This window comes from Mobula hypostoma, chromosome 30 (assembly GCF_963921235.1).
Source record: "Mobula hypostoma chromosome 30, sMobHyp1.1, whole genome shotgun sequence".
NCBI lineage: Eukaryota > Metazoa > Chordata > Chondrichthyes > Myliobatiformes > Myliobatidae > Mobula > Mobula hypostoma.
In genome coordinates, this window is record NC_086126.1 from 17,897,703 (window position 1) to 17,920,438 (window position 22,736).

A 22,736-nucleotide genomic window follows, 5' to 3' on the forward strand; every position below is an offset into this window, starting at 1 on the left:
AATGGTTTATTGATATTAATGACCCAGAGGAGGGGCAGAGAGTGAGGAATCCACGGTGGCAATGACGGGGAATGTGCTGGGGGACATGTTGTGTCTGGACATTTCATCTCTCCAACGGGACGTGGGGAAGGTGGTGAGCAGAATACTTGGTAAATGGAGTTTAATGGGGTGAAGTCTGATGGCATGTAGAGTGGTAGGAGGAATCAGAAGTCAAACTATTATTTATGTGGCGATAAGTTGTAAATGAGAGAAATAGAGAGGGGTCGAGGTGCTGAACTACACAACAAAATAGAGACGGGAGCAGTGAGTGGTTCATAAAACCATATATGACCAAGGTTCAGAGGTGAATGGTTCATTGACATTTACTGCTGGGGTGTTGGTGCAGAGAAACAGAGGAGTGTTGTTACTGTGACAGACAAGTGCACAATGATGGATTTTGGGAAGTTAAAGCAGGTCAGGACGTACCCAGTGAATGGAGGGTCCTGAGGAGTGTTGATGAAAGAGAAACCTGGGGCACAGGTACGTAACTCCCTGAAAGTGCCAACACAGGTAGACAAGGTGGTGAAGAAGGAGCACGACATGCTTGTCTTCATCGGCAAAGGTCTGAGAGGAGTTGGGTCATCACATTACAGTTGTACAAATCAATAATGACACCACACCAGGAGTACCCTGTGCAGTTCTGGTCACATGAGAGGAAGGATGTGATTAAGCTGGAAAGGCACAGAAACTATTCACAGGAATGTTACCTGGACTGGGGGCTTGAGTTACAAGGAAAGATCAGACCGACTGGGACTGTTTTCCCTGGAGTGAAGAAGACTGACGAAGACCTGACCGAAGATTATAAAACTATGAGAAGTGTAGACAAGGTAAACAGGCAGAATCATTTTGCCAGGGTAGAAATATCAAATATGAGAAGGTGCAGCTTTAAAATGCCAGGGTGAGAATTTAAAGGTGGACATTAGGGCAGGTAAGATTTCTGTTTCTGTACAGAGAGTGGTGAGGGCCGGGTATGGGCTGCCATGGGGAGTGGTGGAAGCAGGTACGATAATGACATTTAACAGGGTTTTAGACAAGTCCATGAATATTCAGAGAATTGAAGCACATGAATTATAAGCAGGCAGAAGAGGTTTAGTTTCATTTGACATCATGTTCAGCACAGACATCATGGGAAGAAGGGTATGTTCCTGTGTTGTACTGTTCTGTGTTCTCGGTGAGCCTCAGTGACAAGGGAGTCTTTCGCCGGGGTCACAGACAGGTGTATCTGTGGTAAGGAGAGAGACTGCAGGATGGTGCATTACCTCCCTGGGACCAGGGTCGAGGATGGAACTGAACAAGTGCAGGCCATTCTGAAAGGGCAGGGTGAGCAGCCAGAGGTCGTGGTCCATATTGGCTCCAACAAAAGAGACAAAGTCCTGCAAGGAGAACTTAGGGAGTTGAGGAAAAAGTTCAGTAGAAACTCTGTGGTGGTGGTGGGGGTAATCCCAGTGTCAGCCGCTAGCGAGGGAAGAAATACAAAGGTGGTACAGTTATATGTGTGGCTCACGAGCTGGTGCAGGATGGAGGGTTTTAGTTACATGGATCATTGGGCTCTCCTTCAGGACAGGTGATGGGAAGAGTAAGAGGTCAGTAACTGGCATTGATGGATGTGGATTAACACAGGAAGTAAGTCCAAATGGATAAATGACAGTGTCTCAGTAGCATTACAAGTGCACAGATATACAAATATCAGAAGAGAAGCAAGAGAAAGAATAAAAAGTAAGTTACCTCCAACAGTCTAACGTGGGTGGGGGGGGGGGGTCATCACTTCCCCGGCTATAGGTTGACTCATTATTGACCCTGATGGCCCAGTGTAAGAATGACTTCATACAGCGCTCCTTGGAGCAGCAGAGTTGTCTTAATCTGTTACTGAAGGTGCTCCTCTGTTCAGCCAAGATGGCATGCAGAGGGTGAGAAACATTGTCCAGAATTGCCAGGATTTTCCGTAGGGTCCTTTGTCCTACCACGGCCTCCAGTGTGTCCAGTTTGACTCCTGTAAGAGCCAGTCTTTCCAATCAGTTTATTGAGTCGGATGGCATTACCCATGTTAGTGCCATTGGCCCAGTACACACACTGATCATGCAGAATGTCATAAGGTCAAGGTCATCCCAGAGGCTCATCCAGTAAGATAACCTGGATAGAAATCAGGAATAAGAAAGGTGCAATCACTATGATAGGGTTATACTGTAGGTCTCCCAATAGCCAGTAAGAGACAGAAACAGATATGTTAGCAGGTTATGGGATGATGTAAAAAACAACAGAGTAGATTTGGTGAGTGAATATCTCCTCAGAGCAACTGGGATTCCCTTACACCCTGAGGCTTGGATGGGGCATTATTTGTGTTCAGGAAGGTTTCCTGAAACAATATGTCGTCCACCAGGGAGGGGGACATTCTTGACTTCACCTTGGGAAATATGGGACTCAGCAGAATGGTGGCAGGAACAACCAGTGTTCAAAGAGGAATTAGACAGGTCCTTCAGGGGAAATGACCTGCAGTGCTGTGGGGACAGAGTGGGGAATGGGATTGTGGAAATGTTGTAGCAGGAGTTGGTATAAATTTGATGGGTCAAATAGTCTCGATGATCACAGAATGATTCTCTACCCAATAATAGTCTGAAAAAAATCACTCTGGTCGCCAGTGAATCTTCCAAGCTCCAGGATGGACAAGATCAATTGTGTAATAAGGACACACTTCTGTCGAAACACTGACACTGTATACCAAGCAGACTGAGCTGCCAGAGCACAGCACTGGCCAGTGAGGACAGAGACCAGTACAACACCCGGCTCTCTGCTACAAAGTTCAAAGCTGAAAGTAAATGTATTATCAAAATACATTTCTGTCACCATATACAACCCTGAGATTAGTTTTCTTGTGGGCATACTGCTGGTTTGTTAGAGCGGTAGGGGAGGGTTTAAACTAATTTGGCAGGAGCATGGGAACTGGTGTGAAAGGATGCAGGATAGGACAGATGGTAAAAAAGCAAAGATAGCATGCAGTCACACTGTCAGGAAGGGCAGGCAGATGATAGGACATAAATGCAGCCAGCAGGGTGAGTATCAGTGCATGAGGGATGCAGAAACAATTATGGTAGCAAATACAGAACTCAAACTGTCATATCTCAATACCCAGAGTATACTAAATAAGGTGGATAATCTTATTACCCTATTATGGATTGTCATGTTTAATGTTGTGACCATCACTGAATCACTGCTGAAGCATGTTTGTAGTTGGGAGCAAAATGCCCCAGGTTACACGTATCAGAGGGACAGGAAGGTAGGCAATGGGGATGGCGTGGCTCTGCTGGTAAAGAATGGTAACAAATCGGTAGAAAGATGTGACAAAGGAAGCATGTGTGTGAGGCCGGTGTTCTGCACTCGGTGTCAGATGTGCGAAGTTCTGGAGTCTCCCAGCCTCCTGGACAGGAATATCCGCACCCGGTGTGTCGAGCTGCAGCTCCCAAGGGATCGCGTTAGGGAACGGGAGTTGCAGCTCGTTGACCTTCATCTGGTCAGGGAGAGCGAGGAGGTGATTGAAGGGAGTCATGGGCAGGTGGTCGAACCGGGACCACAGGAGACAGACAAGTGGTTAAGAGTCAGGAGAGGGAAGGGGAAGAGTCAGGTACCAGAGAGTAGCCCTGTGGCTGTCCCCCTGTACTGTTTGAGTACTGTTGGGGGGGGGGGGGGTAGAGAGGAACAGCCTACCTGGAGGAAGCAATAGCAGCCAAGCCTCCGGCAGAGTCCGGCCCTGTGGCTCAGAAGGGCAGAGAAAGGAAGAGAAAGGCCGTAGTGATGGGGGACTCTTTAGTTAGGCGATTCTGTAGACGCAGGAAAGAAACACGGGTGGTAGTTTACCTCCCAGATGCCAGGGTCCCGGAAGTTTCAGATCGCGTCCAAAATATCCTCCAGTGGATTGGAGAACAGCCAGAGGTCGTGGTACATATTGGTACCATTGACATAGGTAGGAAAAGGAAGGAGGTCCTGAAAACAGACTACAGGGAGTTAGGAAGGAAGTTGAGAAGCAGGAGGGCAAAGGTAGTAATCTCGGGATTACTGCCTGTGCCACGCGACAGTGAGTATAGGAATAGAATTGAGCTGGCGGATAAATGCGTGGCTGAGGGATTGGAGCAAGGGGCAGGGATTCAGATTTCTGGATCACTGGGACCTCTTTTGGGGCAGGTGTGACCTGTACAAAAAGGACGGGTTGCACTTGAATCCCACGGGGACCAATATCTTGCGGGGAGGTTTGCTATTGGGGAGAGTTTAAACTAGAACTGTTGGGGGGTGGGAACCGAATTGAAGAGACTGGGGAAGAGGCGGTTGGCTCACAAATAGAGAAAGCTTTGAGACAGTGTGTGAGGGAAGATAGGCAGGTGATAGAGAAGGTACGTGCTCAGACCAACGGTTTGAGATGTGTCTATTTTAACGCAGGGAGTATTGTGAACAAAGCGGATGAGCTTAGAGCATATATCACTACTTGGAGCTATGATGTGGTGGCCATTACAGAGACTTGGATGGCTCAGGGACAGGAATGGTTACTTCAAGTGCTGGGTTTTAGATCTTTCAGGAAGGACAGGGAGGGAGGCCAAAGAGGTGGGGGCGTGGCACTGTTGATCCGAGATAGTATCATGTCTGCAGAAAAGGTGGACGTTATGGGGGGGATTGTCTACGGAGTCTGTGTGGGTGGAGGTTAGAAACAGTAAGGGGTCAATTACTCTACTGGGTGGTTTTCATAGGCCACCCAATAGTAACAGGGATATCGAGGAGCAGATAGAGAAACAGATCCTGAAAAGATGTAATAATAACAGAGTTGTAGTGGTGGGAGATTTTAATTTCACAAATATCGATTGGCATCTCCCTAGAGCAAGGGGTGTAGATAGGGTGGAGTTTGTTAGGTGTGTTCAGGAAGGTTTCTTGACACAATATGTAGATAAGACTACAAGAGGAGAGACTGTACTTGATTTGGTATTGGGAAATGAACCTTGTCAGGTGTCAGTTCTCTCAGTGGGAGAGCATTTTGGAGATAGTGATCATAATTCTATCTCCTTTGCAATAGCATTGGAGAGAGATAGGAACAGACAAGTTAGAAAAGCGATTAATTGGAGTAAGGGGAATTATGAGGCTATCAGGCAGGAACTCGGAAGCTTAAATTGGGAACTGATGTTCTCAAGGAAAGGTACGGGAGAAATGTGGCAAATGTTCAGGGACTATTTGTGTTGTCATGTGTGTTGCCAAGCAGAGCTACCAGACGGATGATGCTAATGAGAGAGGTAATGGAAGACAATGGAGAAACATATTGACAGACCGTTTGCTTTGAACCTGAACTGTTTGAAGTTTGATGGACAGGTGATACCCCAGCAGGGGGATAAAAAGAGCAGGTTTGCTAAGGCACAAGACACGTCACGAGACCCTGGAAAGGGCAGTGTGCCCCCACAAGTTGGTGGAAGTTTGGAGGACCGGTTCGCGGGAATTGGTCAGAGGCTCTCAGGGTGTGTGTCCGCCCTTGCCTGAGTGCCGGGTTCACTGCGGAAGAACGATCGTATCCGGAACGGAGGGGTCACAGTCAGTGACCACAGCGGGATCAGAAGATATCAAAACGTCTGCCCGAAACCAACTGCATCTCTATATATCTCTCTCCCTCCCTCCCTCCAGCAGTACAACAACAGCGATTACTTCGAACTGAACTGAACTCTGCTTAAGACTGATCATTTTACCCCTAGACTGCGATAGAGCTTGGTTGATTCCTATTACCCTATTTCTGTGTATATGTGGGTATTATCATTGCTAACCTGTTACATTTATATCCTTGTGATTAGTGTACTGTATTACTTATTTCTTTAATAAAAATTTATTAGTTCCTAGTAATCACAGACTCCAACAAGCGTTCCATTTCAGCTGGTTTGGCAACCCAGTTACGGGGTACGTAATAGTGTGGAGTTCTGCATAGGTATGTTCCAATGAGACAGGGAAGTTATGGTAGGGTACAGGAACTGTGGTGTACAAAAAAGGCTGTAGTAAATCTAGACAAGAAGAAAAGAAAAGCTTACAAAAGGTTCAGAGGGTGAGGTAATGTCAGAGATCTAGAAGATTGTCAGGCTAACAGGAAGGAGCTTAAGAAGGAAATTAGGAGAGCCAGAAGGGGCCATGAGAAGGCCTTGGTGGGCAGGATTAAGGAAAGCCCCAAGGCATTCTACAAGTATGTGAAGAGCAAGAGGATACGACGTGAAAGGATAAAACCTATCAAGTGTGACAGTGGGAAAGTGTGTATGGAACCGGAGGAAATAGAAGAGGTACTTAATGAATACTTTCCTTCAATATTCACTGCAGAAAAGGATCTTGATGATTTTAGTGAAGACTTGCAGCAGACTGAAAAGCTTGAGCATGTAGATATTAAGAAAGTGGATGTGCTGGAGCTTTTGGAAAGCATCAGGTTGGATAAGTCGCCGGGACAGGATAAGATGTACCCCAGGATACTGCGGGAGGTGAGGGAGGGGATTGCTGAGCCTCTGGCAATGATCTTTGCATCATCAATGGGGACAGGAGAGGTTCCGGAGGATTGCGGATGTTGTTCCCTCATTCAAGAAAGGGAGTAGAGATAGCCCAGGAAATTATTGACCAGTGAGTCTTACTTCAGTGGTTGGTAAGTTGATGGAGAAGATCCTGAGAGGCAGGAGTTATGAACATTTGGAGAGGTATAATATGATTAGGAATAGTCAGCATGGCTTTGTCAAAGGCAGGTCGTGCCTTACGAGCCTGATTAAATTTTTTGAGGATGTGACTAAACATATTCATGAAGGGAGAGCAGTAGATGTAGTGCATATGGATTTCAGCAAGGCATTTGATAAGGTACCCCATGCACGGCTTATTGAGAAAGTAAGGAGGCATGGGATCCAAGGGGACAATGATTTGCGGATCCAGAACTGGCTTGCCCACAGAAGGCAAAGAGTCGTTGTAGATGGGTCATATTCTGCATGGAGGTCAGTGAGCAGTGGTGTGCCTCAGGGATCTGTTCTGGGACCGTTATTTTTTGTGATTTTTATAAATGACCTGGATGAGGAAGTAGAGGGATGGGTTAGTAAGTTTGATGATGACACAAAGATTGGGGGTGTTGTGAATAGTGTGGAGGGCTGTCAGAGGTTACAGCGGGACATTGATAGGATGCAAGACTGGGCTGAGAAGTGGCAGATGGAGTTCAACCCAGATAAGTGTGAAGTGGTTCACTTTGGTAGGTCAAATATGATGACAGTATATAGTATTAATGGTAAGATCCTTGGCATTGTAGAGGACCAGAGGGATCTTGGGGTCAGAGTCCATAGGACACTCAAAGCAGCTGCGCAGGTTGACTGTGGTTAAGGTGGCATACGGTGCATTGGCCTTCATCAATCGTGGAATTGAACTGAGGAGCCAAGAGGTAATATTGCAGCTATATTAGACCTTGGTCAGACCCACTTGGAGTACTGCGCTCGGTTCTGGTCACCTCACTACAGGAAGGATGTGGAAACCACAGAAAGGTGCAGAGGAGATTTACAAGGATGTTGCCTGGATTGGGGAGCATGCCTTATGAGAATAGGTTGAGTGAACTCGGCCTTTTCTCCTTGGAGCGACGGGGGATGACAGGTGATTTCATAGAGGTATATAAGATGATGAGAGGCATTGACTGTGTGGATAGTCAGAGGCTTTTTCCCAGGACTGAAATGGCTGCCACAAGAGGGCACAGGTTTAAGGTGCTTGGAAGTAGGTACAGAGGAGATGTCAGGGTAAGTTTTTTTTACACAGAGAATGGTGAGTGCATGGAATGGGCTGCCAGCAATGGTGGTGGAAGCCGATACGACAGGGTCTTTTAAGAGACTTTTGGATAGGTACATGGAGCTTAGAAAAATAGAGGGCTTCAGGTAACCGTAGTAATTTCAAAGGTAGCTACATGTTTGGCACAACTTTGTGGGCCGAAGGGCCTGTATCATGCTGCAGGTTTTCTATATTTCCTCTCTCCCCAGAGGGAGACTGCAATCTGGAACACACTGCCTGAGGGGGTGGTGCAGGCTGGTATTTAAGGACCATCTGGATGAGCATTTGAATCACCAGGGCAGGGTAGGAGACAGACCAAGTGCTGAGTTAGTGGGGACAGATTCTCAATGGTCGGTATAGACACGCAGAAACGACTAACTGTAAAAGTGCAGTGGGAACCTGAAACACAGAACTTCAGGATGGACTCAGCTAAAACATTCAGTACCCAGTACGATGGATTTTTGTTGGACAAAGGTACTAATGGCCACATACTGAACCAACCCCCTCAAAAGGTGACCAAAATGCTGCCATTCCCTGTGCACCCTGTACTTTTATATGGGAATTTGGTGAAGTATTCTGGGTGATATTAGGAGAGATGTCTGACACCTTGGTCACAGTGGGGGGGGGGTGCAAATGTCTTCTCAGAGGATAAGGGGTTCAGTGGAACAAGCTCACAGCTGAGAATGAAGGTGACAAACCCCACTGCAGTGGAGGACTGTTGTGGTCAGGCTTTCATATCCCTCTGGGCCTTGCTCACTGAAGCCCCTGTGCATGTGCCTCTAATATTGTTACACAGTTCCCTGTACGTGGCATCACAGGTAGACAGGGTTGTGTGTTCTACTTGCCTTGTCAGCCAAAGAACTGCCTCTCATTAGAGTAGGACAAAACTGTTTAAAGACAGATTTAAAGGGGATCTGAGGGGTAAATATTTCACACAGAGAATAGCTGGTATTCTAAATCAGTACCAGAAGAGGTGTTGGGGGGGGGGGCAGAAACTCCTCAGGAATCTGTGTACATCCTGCCATGATTTAACCTCCCAAAACAGAGTCACTGATTTATACAGAAATGAAACAGTCCCTTCGGTACAACTCATCCACGCCGACCAAGTTGTCGACCTGAACTCGGCCCATCTGCCTGCATTAGGCCCGAATCCCTCTCAACCTTTCCCATCCATGTGACTGTGCAAATATGTTTTAAATATTGTACCTGAGGCAGAGAGCCGGTGCAGTGAGGCGCTGACAGACACTCACTGTTCCGCGGGCAGGAAGAGGAGAGGCGGATCCCACAGCGGAGCCGAAACCCCAACAAGTGGAGACCGACTCCACCATCCCGGACTTACCGCCCACCCCGGCCCGTTCCCCAGGAAACGACGTCTCTGAAGGTGGTGCTTTGTGACGTCAGCGCGCAAGGGGGAAACAATCCCATCGTGTCACGTGACAGTGACCCGCAGCCGGGGAGGCGGGGCAGAAGGAGCTGTCAATCAGCAGAGCGGCTGAACAACTTGCGACCATTGTAAACAGAATGGGGAGAGTGGGAGATTTCCAGGGACGTGACCCACTCCCCCATTCCCTGGAATTGAGTGTCTTATACATAGTAATATTCATATTGTAATTTGGCTCTTCGATCTGATAAACATGCAATGTTTGTATTTTGTATATTTTTCTGTGGATAATCTTTTATAATTTGGGATGAAAGATGTTGGAACTGGATCACTGGAAAAAAACGTTACGGAAAAATATTGTCAAAGCCAAAATATTAATCCAAAGTAAGTTGTTATCACACTATACATATGTCACCATATAGTTCAAAGATCAAATTAAAATTTATTCTGACAGTACATACGTGTCACCACAGATACCCAGAGATTCTTTTTCAGCGGGCATTCTTAGCAAATCTATAGAACAGTAACCGTGAACTGTAAATATGAGGAACTATAAACTGTAAAAAAAAGTAAATGCAGAAAAATGAATAGCAATAAATAACAAGCATGAAATAACGATATAACAGTCCTGACATGAGTGTTGATATCCCCTTTTGTTTTGGACACTGATGGTTGAGGGGTAGTAACTGTTCTTGAACCTGGTGGGGCGAGTCCTGAGGTACCTGTACCTTCTACCTGATGGCAGCAGTGAGAAAAGAGCATTGCCTGGGTGGTGAGGATCTTTGCTGATGGACACTGCTTTCCTACGGCAATGTTTCATGTAGATGTGCTCAGTGGTTGTGAGTGTTTTCCCCGTGATATACCGGGCCGAATCCACTACCTTTTGTAGGATTTCCCACTCAAAGGCATTGGTGTTCCTATACCAGGCCGTAATGCAGCCAGTCAGCACACGTTCTGCCACACATTTATAGAAGTTTGCCAAAGTATTCGATGACCAGCTGAATCTCTGAGAGTCCCGAGGAAGCAGAGGTGCAGTCGGGACTTCTTCACGATAATATTTATATGATGGGTTCAGAACAGGTCCTCAGAGAGTGACACACAGAAATTCAAAGTTACTGACCCTTTCCGCCTCTAATCGTCCTTTAATTACTGGCTCATGGACCTCTGGGTTTCCCCTCCTAAAGTCACAATCAGTCCCTTGGTCTCACATTGAGTGAGAGGTTGTTGATATTACACAACTCAGCGAAGTTTTCAGAGTCCCTCCTGTATGCCGATTAATCACCCCCTTTGAAACAGCCCACAACAGTGGTGTCATCAGTAAACTTGTAAATGGTGTTGGAAGTGTACTTGGCCACACAGTCGTACTGTTGGTGTAAAGTGAGTGGGGGGGGGGGTGCGGGGAGCTAAGCACACTTCCCGGTGGGACTCCTGTGCTGTGGAGGAGATGTTTCTTGTCAATCCGAACTGACTGGGTTTTGCAACTGAGGAAATCCAGGATCCAATTGCACAAGGGGGTATTCAGGCCCAGGACTGGGAGTTTACTGATTAGTTTTGAGGGGATGATGGTGTTAAATGCTGAGCTGTATTCAATAAAGGGCATCCAGATGTTTGCACCTTTGCTGTCCAGATGTTCCAGAGTTGTGTGAAGAGACAACGAGACAGCATCTGCTGTTGCTTCGGTAGGTGAATTGGAGAGGATCCAAGTCACCATTCAGACAAGAGCTGATATGCTTCAACACCAGCCTCTCAAAACACTTCATCACTGTGGATGTAAGTGCCAGTTGGTAATAGTCATTCAGACAGGTTACCATGCTGCTCTTGGGCACCGATATGATTGAAGCTTCCTTGAAGTAGGTGGGTACCACACACTGCCAGATCGAGAGGTTGAGGATATCCGTGAATACACCAGCCAGCTGGTCAGCACAGGTCTTCAGTACTCAGCCAGGTACTCCATCCAGACCGGATGCTTTCCTTGGATTCACTTTCTTGAAGGCAGCCTGCACGTGATCTTCAGATACTGAGACCAAATGATCATCGGGAGACACGGGGCTGGGTGATGGTTCCTCCCTCTTCTGGTTGCCAAAGGGAGCATAGAAGGCATTGAGCTCATCTGGAAGCGAAGCTCTGCTGTCCCCTTTGTCACAAGATTTACCTTTGCAGGAGGTTCTGGCATTCAAACCCTGCCACAGCTCTTGAGCATCCGTCTTTTATTCCAGTCTACTCTGGAATCTCCACATTGCCCGAGAGAATGCTTTTTGGAGATCATACCTGCACCTCTTGTAGCATTCCTGATCTCCAGGCTTGAATGTCTCTGATCTGGTGCTCAGCAGGTTCCGAATCTCAGTGCTTATCCAGAGTTTCTGATTTGGGAAAAACGTGAATGATTTTGTGGGGTCACACACCTCCACAGCTGTTTTAGTAAAGTCTGTAGTGACCCCGGTGTCGTCCTTCCGGTCCTGAGATGAGTTCTTGAACATGGCTCCGCCTGCTGACTCAAGGCAATCATGTAACCGTTCCTCTGCCTCCCAACACCACCCCTCGGTTATCTGGATATCTGGAGCCTTGTTCCTTAGGCTCTGTCTGTATGCAGGTAGCAGGAGTACAGTCAAATGATCTGACTTAACAACAACAGGCATTCCTTATCGTGGTGTAGCAGTAGCCTAGTGTGTTGGGACCTCTGATGCAAAAGGTTACTACTTCAGATTCATTTTCTTTCAGATATCTACAGGAAAATAAATACAATGGAATTGATGAAAACTACAGACAGCAAAGACTGACAGACAACTCATGTGCAAAAGAAGACAAATAGTGGAATATCCTCCTCTTCATCATTAATTACATTGTCCATAGATTCAGTAATTAGTCTAATTAACGTTCGCCTTATGGTAACATGTTCACATGGGATCTCAGCTTCCACACACACCTCTTTGAGCTGATCCAGTTGCAAAAGCCATAGTCTCTGAGACAAGGTCTCTGCCAACTCCTCCAGATCCATTATGTGTGAAGCAGCCGCGCCCCCGAAGCTGCGCGCTCCCGCTGTCCATCAAACGCGACCCGTGTCCTCGTTGTTGCCACACTGAGCGACGTTAATTGTCCCGGGTTTCGGCACCAAATATTTGTGGCACACAAAAGGGACTTCCAGGCGTGCAGAAGTTTAAAATAATGTCTTTATTTTCCTTTCTGGAAACACCGGGGCACAGCGCATCGGCTTTCCACGCACGCTGCCGGACCGTCTCCGTCCACTCCATCACATCTCCGGGACCCCTCAGCTGCCCCAACTGCCTGGATCAGCTTTGCCCCTTGTAACCATCAACCAACCCACTGAACATTAATCAAATTGTGAATGAACCAAATAACAAAACCAAATCACTAAAAATAATATGAACATAATACAAGAAAATTAGGGGGGTATCCAGTGCCCATTGCTATGCTCCACATTACTATGGGTCCCACATTGGCATGGGTGACCCTCCCAAAAGCCAAACCACAAGGGCCTTGCCTCCAGCCAGCATCACTCTCCGGGTTATTGAGGCGGGTTTCAGACATCCCACCTCTCCCGGAAGATCCGGGAGTCTCCCGCATATCGATAGTGGCTCCCTGACGCCCCGGAATTATATACAATATCCCGGAAATCGATTTTTTTTTAGAGGGAGAGCGAGCATCCTGATTGGTCTCTCTTCGTGCTAAGAGTGGTCTCCAACCACCGGGCCGTGAGGAAACAATATGATTTGGCGATATGAAATGATATGAGTCAGCTGCGCCTTTCCTCATTCCCTGTCACGCACTGTTGAGCTCGAGTGCACGCGAGGTCATTACGCGCGCCTCATCCATGTCAGCGCGGGAAAAAGATCAACTCCTGGAGCTTGTAAGTGACGGCGGGCTGAAAAGTATGTTTGACATAACATCTCTGCCGGCTCTCTGGATGAAAGGCAAGGCTAAATATCCTGAGATAGCTACGAAAGCACTGAAAACGTTGCGTCCATTTCCAACATCATATCGCTGCAAAGCGGAGTTTCCTGCAATAAATGCAACGAAAACTAAATTGCGGAATAGACTGGACATAAGGAACCCCCTTCGAGTATCGCTGTCTCCCATCACGCCTCGATGGGACCGTCTTGTTGCAGGAAAACAAGCCCAGGGCTCCCACTGATTCAGCGATATTGGTGTGTTGCAATGATTTTATATGTTTACACGGGGAGAATATGCGCTGTGTGTTTAATATCCAAACGTTACTTAAAATGTTAGGATGCTATTGACTTATCACCTATATTCCGGTCGTGATTAACACCCCCACCCCTCCCCGGTCGGCCGGTCCGCAAGAATATTGTCAATATTGAACCGGTCTGCGGTGCAAAAAATGTTGGGGACCGCTGCTAAGTAGACCTATCAGTTTTCTCTGTGGTCGGGCTTTACAGTCGACCTCAAAAATAATGACAGTGTTGCTCGCTGCACTGTTTGCAACAGTGACCTTTCTATTGCCCATGGTGGGTTAAAATGGAAAAGACATGTTGAGGTGAGTTTAACAGCTGTCATTACAGCATAGCTAACGTTATTTAAACTAGCTGGTTAGCTGCTAAGGAGCTACGCTATTGATGTCCTACGTGATGAGGCCAAACTCCCTGTAGACTTGCTTAAAGTTGTAATAGAATAAACATGATAATATAATATAATATAATATAAGCACATATTTTACTTATGCATTTGCTGCATATAGTCACAGTCATACTTAATTGATCCCAGGAGAAATTGGTTTTCGTTACAGCTGCACCATGAATAATAAATCGTAATAAAACAATGAATAGTTAAAGAGTAATATGTAAATTATGCCAGGAAATAAGTCCAGGATCAGCCTATTGGCTCAGAGTGTCTGACCCTCCAAGGGAGGAGTTGTAAAGTTTGATGGCCACAGGCAGGAATGACTTCCTATGACGCTCTGTGTTGCATCTCGGTGGAATGAGTCTCTGGCTGAATGTACTCCTGTGCCCAACCAGTACATTATGTAGTGGATGGGAGACACTGTCCAAGATGGCATGCAACTTGGACAGCATCCTCTTTTCAGACACCATCGTCAGAGAGTCCAGTTCCATCCCCACACACACTGGCCTTACGAATGAGTTTGTTGATTCTGTTGGTGTCTGCTACCCTCAGCCTGCTGCCCCAGCACACAACAACAAACATGATAGCACTGGCTACCACAGACTCGTAGAACATCCCCAGCATCTTCCGGCAGATGTTAAAGGACCTCAGACTACTCAGGAAATAGAGATGGTTCTGACCCTTCTTGCAGGCAACCTCAGTGTTCTTTGATCAGTCCAGTTTATTGTCAATTCGTACCCCCATGTATCTGTAAACCTCTACCATGTCCACACTGACTCCCCTGGATGGAAACAGGGGTCACCAGTGCTTTAGCCCTCCTCAGGTCTACTACCAGCTCCTTAGTCTTTTTCACATTAAGCTGCAGATAATTCTGCTCACACCATGTGACAAAGTTTCCTACCGTAGCCCTGTACTCAGTCTCATCTCCTTTGCTGATGCATCCAACTATGGCAGAGTCATCAGAAAACTTCTGAAGATGACAAGACTCTGTGCAGCAGTATACCCAACTTGGTTTACAGATTAGACAAAATCATGAAACAAAGTATTACATACACACTTGGAGGTCGACGGGCAGCGGGGGGTGGGGGGGGAATATGGTGTTGCAGGGGGCGGGGGTGCTACCTCCCTGAAATGGTGCTGATACCTCCCTGAAATGAGTTTTTGCAGGGTGGGGTGTCTGAGGTTTGCTGCAGGAAATGATCTCCGATTTTGCCAGGTTTGCTGCAGGAAATGATCATCCATTTTGCCAGGTTTGCTGCAGGAAATGATCTCCCATTTGTGCAGCTTCATTCAAGCAGGGAAGCTGAAGGCGCCAGTCTGCACTGAGGTTCGATTTCAGGACTGTCAAGTGGCCCTCAAAGCTGCTACCACACCATTTATATCAAGCAAACAGATTCTAATCATGTCATGTCATTTTGTTAATTTGTAAATAATATAGATAGGTTTAGAAATCAGATAGTTTCAGAAAGAACACGAAGGGTAGTTTATTTTCAGCTTTATTCCATCCAGTCTGCAATATAAACTTTTTACCATATCTGTAAGAATGGGAAATTGACTGGATCTGTACAATGAAAGCCTTACTTTGTGTCATGTAAGTTGTGTCACTTTCTTTCTCCCTGTTTGCTTTATCTTGTCAGCAGAGTGAGATACAAATCAAATCAAGTTTAATTATCATTCAGCCATAATAGATACGGCGAATGAGTCAGCGTCCCTCGGGGACCACGGTGCAGAGCGAACAAAATAGTGCATTCAAAAAAGCGAGTAGAGAAGCCTCTTCACGTGGGATAAGAACGTATATGTAGTCCAAAACCCTCAGTGACCTGTCCTGCAATCGATGGTACAATCTCCTGGCAGTGCGCAGACACGTGCAGTCCAGACTGTTGTTCCACCACTTGAACAGGAGAGGGCAGCACCAACGGGAGAGGCCAGCCCCCTGCTGAGCGCGGATGCCACGTTGCACCGCCTCCAGCGTTCCCTCACCTGGCCTGCAGCTGCAGGCAAGCCCGCGGCTCGAGGACTCGTCCCCGCTACAATCGAGGCTACGTGGCTTCTACAATCGCATCACCAGACAAGTGTAACAGGCCTGCGGCAACTTACACTATCACTGTGCAAAAGAGTCTTGTGATTACGAGTGAAATAACCAAAATCGCGAGTGAAATAACCATGACAATCTACCACGGTTATACAGCACGCTGCCTTCACGTACCAACACCGATGCCTCTGAGTGGCAGGCAGCAACACAGTCTCAACTCAAGCTCTGTATAAATTTTGGGTTTATTATGTACATAAATAGAAGCAAGAGTTAGGCCATTCAGCTCTGTGGGCCTTCTCTGTAACTCAGAATTTGTTAATCTCTTTCTAATCTATTCACAAGTTTTGCATCCCTTGATTTCTTTCAAAGTTCAAAGTAAATTTTATTATCAAACTACATGCATATCACCATATACAATCCTGAGATCACTTTCCATTGGGCATACTCAGTAAATCTATAGAATAGTAACTATAACAGGATCAATGAAAGATCAACTAGAGTGCAGAAGACAACAAACTCTGCAAATACAGATATAAATAAATAGCAATAAATAACAAGAGCATGAGATAAAGAGTCCTTAAGGTGAGGTCATTGGTTGTGGGAACATTTCAATGATGGGGCAAGTGAGTGCAGTTATCCTCTTTTATCCAAGAGCCTGATGTTGAGCTTTCATTGTAATAATAATAATATGTAGTTTATTGATCCCTAGTAGGGAATTCTTTCATTACAGCAGCAACATTTAAAGACACATTTAGCATTGTGCAGACTTAACTAATAATAAAGTACAGAATAATAATATGAACAATAATTTACCAATGTGCAATAATTTGCAATAATAATGTGTAATGATTATGTATTGAGTTGCTGCCACTTGATTGGCTGCTGAGGATATTTGCATTAATGAGTAGGTGTACCTAATAAAGAGGCCACTGTGTGTATATAGTCCAACATGAGAAACATCATTCCCTTGTGCCCGTTTCAAAGCTCCACTAATAAACAACCTGTTGAACTCAGCTGCATATCTTTGCTCAGTTAGGAAGACCAGACACGTGCATGATATTCCAGATGCGATCTCAGCAGAAAACATAAATTTTCAAACTCGCTGTTTTTAAAAAAAATACTTCTGTTAGGGTCTTGGCCTGAAACGTCAACTGCACCTTTTCCTAGAGATGCAAACACAAGGAATTCTGCAGATGCTGGAAATTCAAGCAACACACATCAAAGTTGCTGGTGAACGCAGCAGGCCAGGCAGCATCTGTAGGAAGAGGTACAGTCTGGAGGAAGTGCCAGGAGCCAAAGGAGAAATTATTAAGAGCAAGGACTAATTCTGCTAGACGGAGCAGAGTGGTGGTAGAGGGGAACTGATTAGGTCTGGAATCCAAAAAGAAGCGGAGAGCTTTGAGACCTTCCTGATGGGGGATGGAAGTATATAGGGATTGGACATCCATGGTGAAAATAAAGTGGTGGGGGCCGGGGAACTTAAAATCATCGAAAAGTATCAGAGCGTGAGAAGCGTCACAAACATAGGTAGGAAGGGATTGAACAAGGGGGGATAAAACCGTGTCGAGGTATGCAGAAACGAGTTCGGTGGGGCAGGAGCAAGCTGAGACAATAGGTCTGCGAGGACAGGCAGGTTTGTGGATCTTGGGTAGGAGGTAGAAACGGGAAGTGCAGGGTGTGGGAAGTATAGGCAGTGGATGGGAGATCTCCTTAGCAGATAAAGTCGGTGATGGTGTGGGAGACAATGGCCTGGTGCTCCTTAGTGGGGTCACGATTGTGGGGTAAATAAGGGGAGGTATCCGCGAGTTATCGCTGAGCCTCTGCATGGTAGAGGTCAGTACGCCAGACTACAACAGCACCCCCCTTATCGGCGTGTTTTATAGTTAGGTTAGGATTAGTGTGGAGGGAGTGGGAGCAGAGCGTTCGGAAGGAGTAAGGTTGGAATGGGAACAAGGTGCCGTGAAGTCGAGACGGTTGATGTCCTGTCAGCAGTTAGCAATAAAGAGATCCAGAGCAGGCAGAAAACCAGTGCGGGGTGTCCATGAAGAGGAGGAGGGTTGAAGACGGGAGAGGGTGTCATCAGTGAGGGTGGAAGAGTCCTTGCTGAAGAAGTAGGCTCGGAGATGGAGACGGCAGAAGAAGAGTTCTGCATCATGGCGAACGCGGAACTCGCTGAGGTGTGGGCGAAGGGGGACAAAGATGAGGCCCTTACTGAGGATAGAGCGTTCTACCTCAGACAGTTGAAGGTCAGAGGGGTTGGTAAAGACCCGGCACGGATGAGAGCTGGGATCAGAGCGGGGAGGGGGAGGCTGGGGGTGTCAGTGGAGAGGGGAGGGTTGGGGTGAGAGGAAGATGGAGCCTCTGAGGGCCCAGGAGCTGACGGTGGGATCTGAGGGAGACGGGGTTGCAGAGTGGCGGTGGGGGAAAGGGAGACGGGAGTCACAGTAGCAGCACAAAAAGACCCGGCCTGGAGTTCAAGGCTGGAGTCGCAGTTGGTGCACTTTGGACCTCAGCTCCAGCTGTAATCTACCCATGTTTCTGACCATTGGCGTTCTTGACCTGGACCACAGCTCCGCCGAATACTTAGCCTACTCCCCGGTTCCGTCTGTACACCCTGCTTATATTTGAGACGATATCTCAAACTCCAGACAAATGAGTAAGCCAGATGCTGTAAATGGGAATTTTGCAGACCCATGAGAGGCAAGCATTTCATCCATGCCTATTTCAATAAAATCTTTAAATTGAAGGGGGTCTTAGAGGCACAGAATAGGCCCTTTGGCCCATCTAATCCATGTCGAACCGTTTGAACTACCTACTCCATCAACCTGTACTGGGACCATAGCCCTGCATACCCCTACCACCCATGTACCTATCCAAACTTCTCTTAAATGTTGAAATCGAGCTTGCATGCACCACCTGCACCGGCAGCTCATTCCACACACTCACAACCCTCTGAGTCAAGATGTTTCCCCTTATGTTCCCCTTAAACTTTTCACCTTTCACCCTCTGACCTCTAGTTGTAGTCCCATCCAACCTCTGTGGAAAAAGCCTGCTTACATTTATCCAATCTACACCCCTCATAATTTTGTATACCTCTATCAAATCTCCTCTCAGTCTTCTACGTTCTAAGGAATAAAGTCCTCACCTGTTCAATCTTTCCTTATAACTCAGGTCTTTCAGTTCTGGCAACATCTTTGTAAATCTTTTTCTGTACTCTTTCAATCTTATTTGCGAACTTTGTAGATTAAATTTCACCATATAGAAACCGGCAATGGGTAGTATTTTATTTATTTTAAAATTTGAAGTTACAGGGGTTGAAGGGCAGGCACCATGGTGGTGTAGCAGTTAGCACAATGCTATCACAGTTCAGGGTGTTCCAGAGTTGGGAGTTCAATTCCAGCGCCTTCTGCAAGGAGTTTGTACATTCTCTCCGGGACCACGTGGGTTTCCTCCAGGTGCTCCGGTTTCCTCCCACATCCCAAAGACGTACCGGTCCATCGGTTAATTGGTGATTGTAAAGTGTCCTGTGATTAGGCTGCTGTTAAATAGGTGAGTTGCTGGGTGGTGCAACTTGTTGGGCCGGAAGGGCCCATTCCGTACTATACAGTATCGCTAAATAAAATAATACAAAATAGAAATAATTATATACATATGTAATATGTTTATTATAATTATTAAAATACATGTCTAAAAACTGCATCAAAATAGAAATAAAGTTTAATAGTTTACATTAATACTGTAAACACTTCTGGGGAGTATTTTAAATTCTACTTTACAACTATGAATACACTACACATAAAAAGAAAATCTGAATAAACTAATTCTTTTCGTGCTCACTGTTTAAAAGTTTCACAAGTCTGTTTTCACGTCAACATGGCACAGTCAAACTGAACAAAAGCAGGCCTGACTGGAGCACATTTTACAAGGTCTCAACTTATACCGGAGATAATTCTGTTCCAGCAATCCTTATCAAGAGCATGTTAAAAGCAAACATTTTCAAGCTGTTCCAACTGCACATAAGTTTGGGCAAAATTAAAATTATCTCCAAACTCATCACTTTTCAAGAGAACCTTGGAAAGCGGGAACAATGAAACATCGGAACAACGCAGGGGAATGAAATTGTAAAATTAATCTCTTGTTTCAGTTCCCCAATTTTCATAATTTTCTTGCTACAAAATAACCCGTCTCACTGATAAAATGTAGGGTCTGCATTTCAAGCATATGATATTGCTGAAGAAGTGCGACTTTTTTTATACACTAAAGTGAATACAGATACGGTATCAGTCCACACAGTCGTAGAGCTCTCTTTAGTTCCTTGATGTCTGCAGCCATGTTTCCTCCATTCTCTCTCAAACATTGACTGAAGAGCAACTGGGGTTATTCCGGAAAACGAAATGTGCAACCAACTGTCCATCAGCAATCATCAGCAACAAACCGACACCTAAAAGCAGAATCATAGTCGTTAAAACTCATAACTATCACCATGGTCTATGAACTGTACAGATAGTCTTACAATACTTTATAAGATGGAATAGGTTGAAGATCAGGCATCAGAAATTTAAAAGGGACATCAGGGGCAGCTTCTCAGTGCAAAGGGCGGTGTGTATGTATTTGGGATGAGCTGCCAGATACAGGACAGTGCAAAAGTCTCAGGCACACATACACAGCGAAGGCTTTTGCACGGTGCTGTACTTGTCAACGTGGAGCAGAGAGCGAGTTTGTAACTCCGGCAGGAGCAAAGGATGTTGGGAATAGTGAGCGTGGAGCGCCGTGGGAGGGGTGTGGGACAGGTGGAAGCAGAGGAGTGCCAGGGGTGGGGGTTTGCTGTAGGTGCAGATACACCCAGCCCTGAGACAACCGGCAAGGTCACTTGATGCCAAACAATTGGTTTATTAATCATTCCAGGATGTCTCTCTGGTGCTTCCCTCTCCCTTCCCCTTTTCCCAACCATGATTTTCCTCTCCTTGCCCCCTTCCCACTCTCAGTCCACAATAGAGACCCATAGGTTTATCACCACTCACATATGCCATAAAATTTGTTTTTTTTTGCAGCAGTATAGTGCAATATATAAAATTACTAGAGTACTGTTTGGTCGAAGTCTGTGAAGAGTAAGAATTTCAAGTTGTATACTGTATACATTCTCTGATATTAAACTGAACCATTGAACATTTAAAAACCATCTAGTGCATGGATTGGAGAGGTTTAAAGAGCTGTGATCCAAACATGAGCAGATGAGAGTAGATTGCTGTATAACATGGTCAGCAGAGGCAATTTAGGCCAAAGGGCCTGACTCTATGACTAACTATGATAACATCATTTCAGCATTGTATCTCTGTTAAGCTGCAAAAAGAAATTTAGTGCTCATTGTCCAGTAGAGTCTGATTTAACTATTCAGAGGTGAATTGAATAATGAATCTACAGCATTTTTATAACATTTTTCAAGAAAATCTATTCAGACTCACCCAATGCCAACCACCATTGCCATACTAAAGGAAATTCGACCATCACTGTAAATGAAATGAAACCCGAATTTAATGACTTCGCAGTGTTTCACATCTTGACATACGATTCTTAAAACAAGCAAAACGAGGAGGAATTTCTTTAGCAAGAGGATGGTGAATCTTTGGAATTCACTGCCACAGATGGCTGTGGAGGCCAAGTCACTGGGTCTGTTTAAAGCAGAGGTTGATAAGTTCTTGATTAGTAAGGGCGTTGAAGGTTACGGGGAGAAGGTAGGAGAATGGGGCAGCACAGTAGCATAGTGGCTAGGAAAAGTTTTACAGTAACATCAACCTGGGTTTAATTCCCGGTGCTGCCTGTAAGGAGTTTATACGTTCTCCCCTGTGACCGTGTCGGTTTCCTCCAGGTGCTCTGGTTTTCTCCCACAGTCCAAAGTTGTACCGGTTAGTAGATTAACTGGTCATTGTAAATTGACCTGTGATTAGGCTGGGATTAAATTGGGAGATTGCTGGGTGGCGCGGTTCGAAGGGCAGGAAAGGCCTACTCCACACGGAATATCAATAAATAAACAAACAAACAAACACAGATACGAGTAAATAAATAAATGGGATTGAGAGGGATAATACATCAGCCACGATGGCTTGGCGCAGCAGACTTCTACTTCCAACAAAGTTGGGGCTTTGCTGTAAATAACGAAGATTAAATATTACGTTTTACATTGGGTTCCCTTTTTTCTGAATTAAGGCCCATGAAGATCAGTAATGTGTAGCATTACTGAATACAGAAATAGGTAAATAAACGTTGATCTTATAGTTCTCATCTTTTCATTCAAATCACAGAGTAGAGGAAGACCATTTCCCCACCACCAGCACCCAGAAGATCAGCCCGTAGTCCTTTCCCAAACTCCAGGCAATTATTTCCCTTTTTGCCTATCCAGTTCCTTTTTCAAAATGGTTTCTTACCACCCTGACAGCTGATCAGTTCAAAATTGTAAGGATTCTGCATGAAATGTTTTTCTGTCTATCTTCTTCTACCCGTGACCTTGAAACCCCCTTCACACATCCCCCAGCCCCATCTGCTTAACCTGACTAGTGACAGACCCATACATCTCTATCAAATCAACTCTCAACCTTCATTGCTTTAAGGAGAATAACCCCAGCTTCTCATGTTTTCTGACTTATTACTCGAGACCGCTGATGCAGAAGTATAGCCTTTACACCAAGCCACATGTTGCCACCTCTGTCTGGTTCTGCATAAACCCTGGCAGATATACTTCATACGCACGTACAAAGGGACTGATGAAGAATTTCTTGGTCACCACCTCAGTGGCCAAGGATATACTAACCAGTGAAACAAAGAGCAATTAGAATAATTGACCTGAGGAAAACAATAGTATTTAAAGCCAATATAAAATGACTCTCATATTCCAATTCATGATATGATTAAATG

The 22,736-nt window shown here is 45.7% G+C and overlaps 2 protein-coding genes across 4 annotated transcripts in view; one reads left to right on the forward strand and one right to left on the reverse strand.

Moving 5' to 3' along the window:
- The window catches only part of LOC134339649 (late histone H2A.2.2-like), a 410,959-nt gene that overhangs the window by 214,507 nt on the left and 173,716 nt on the right, over positions 1-22,736 (forward strand). The window lies entirely within an intron of this gene.
- LOC134339661 (histone H2B-like) overlaps positions 1-22,736 on the reverse strand; it is a 241,813-nt gene that overhangs the window by 21,242 nt on the left and 197,835 nt on the right. Inside the window, exons 1-2 of one of the 2 annotated variants that reach the window (XM_063036361.1) lie at positions 9,025-9,115; positions 1,765-2,169 (exon numbers count right to left, since the gene is read on the reverse strand). The exons of the other annotated variant lie outside the window; for it this stretch is intronic. The gene's annotated coding sequence lies outside the window, so the exon portion shown is untranslated. Of the gene's footprint in view, positions 1-1,764; positions 2,170-9,024; positions 9,116-22,736 lie in introns of those variants that run through there. 2 annotated transcript variants of the gene reach the window in all.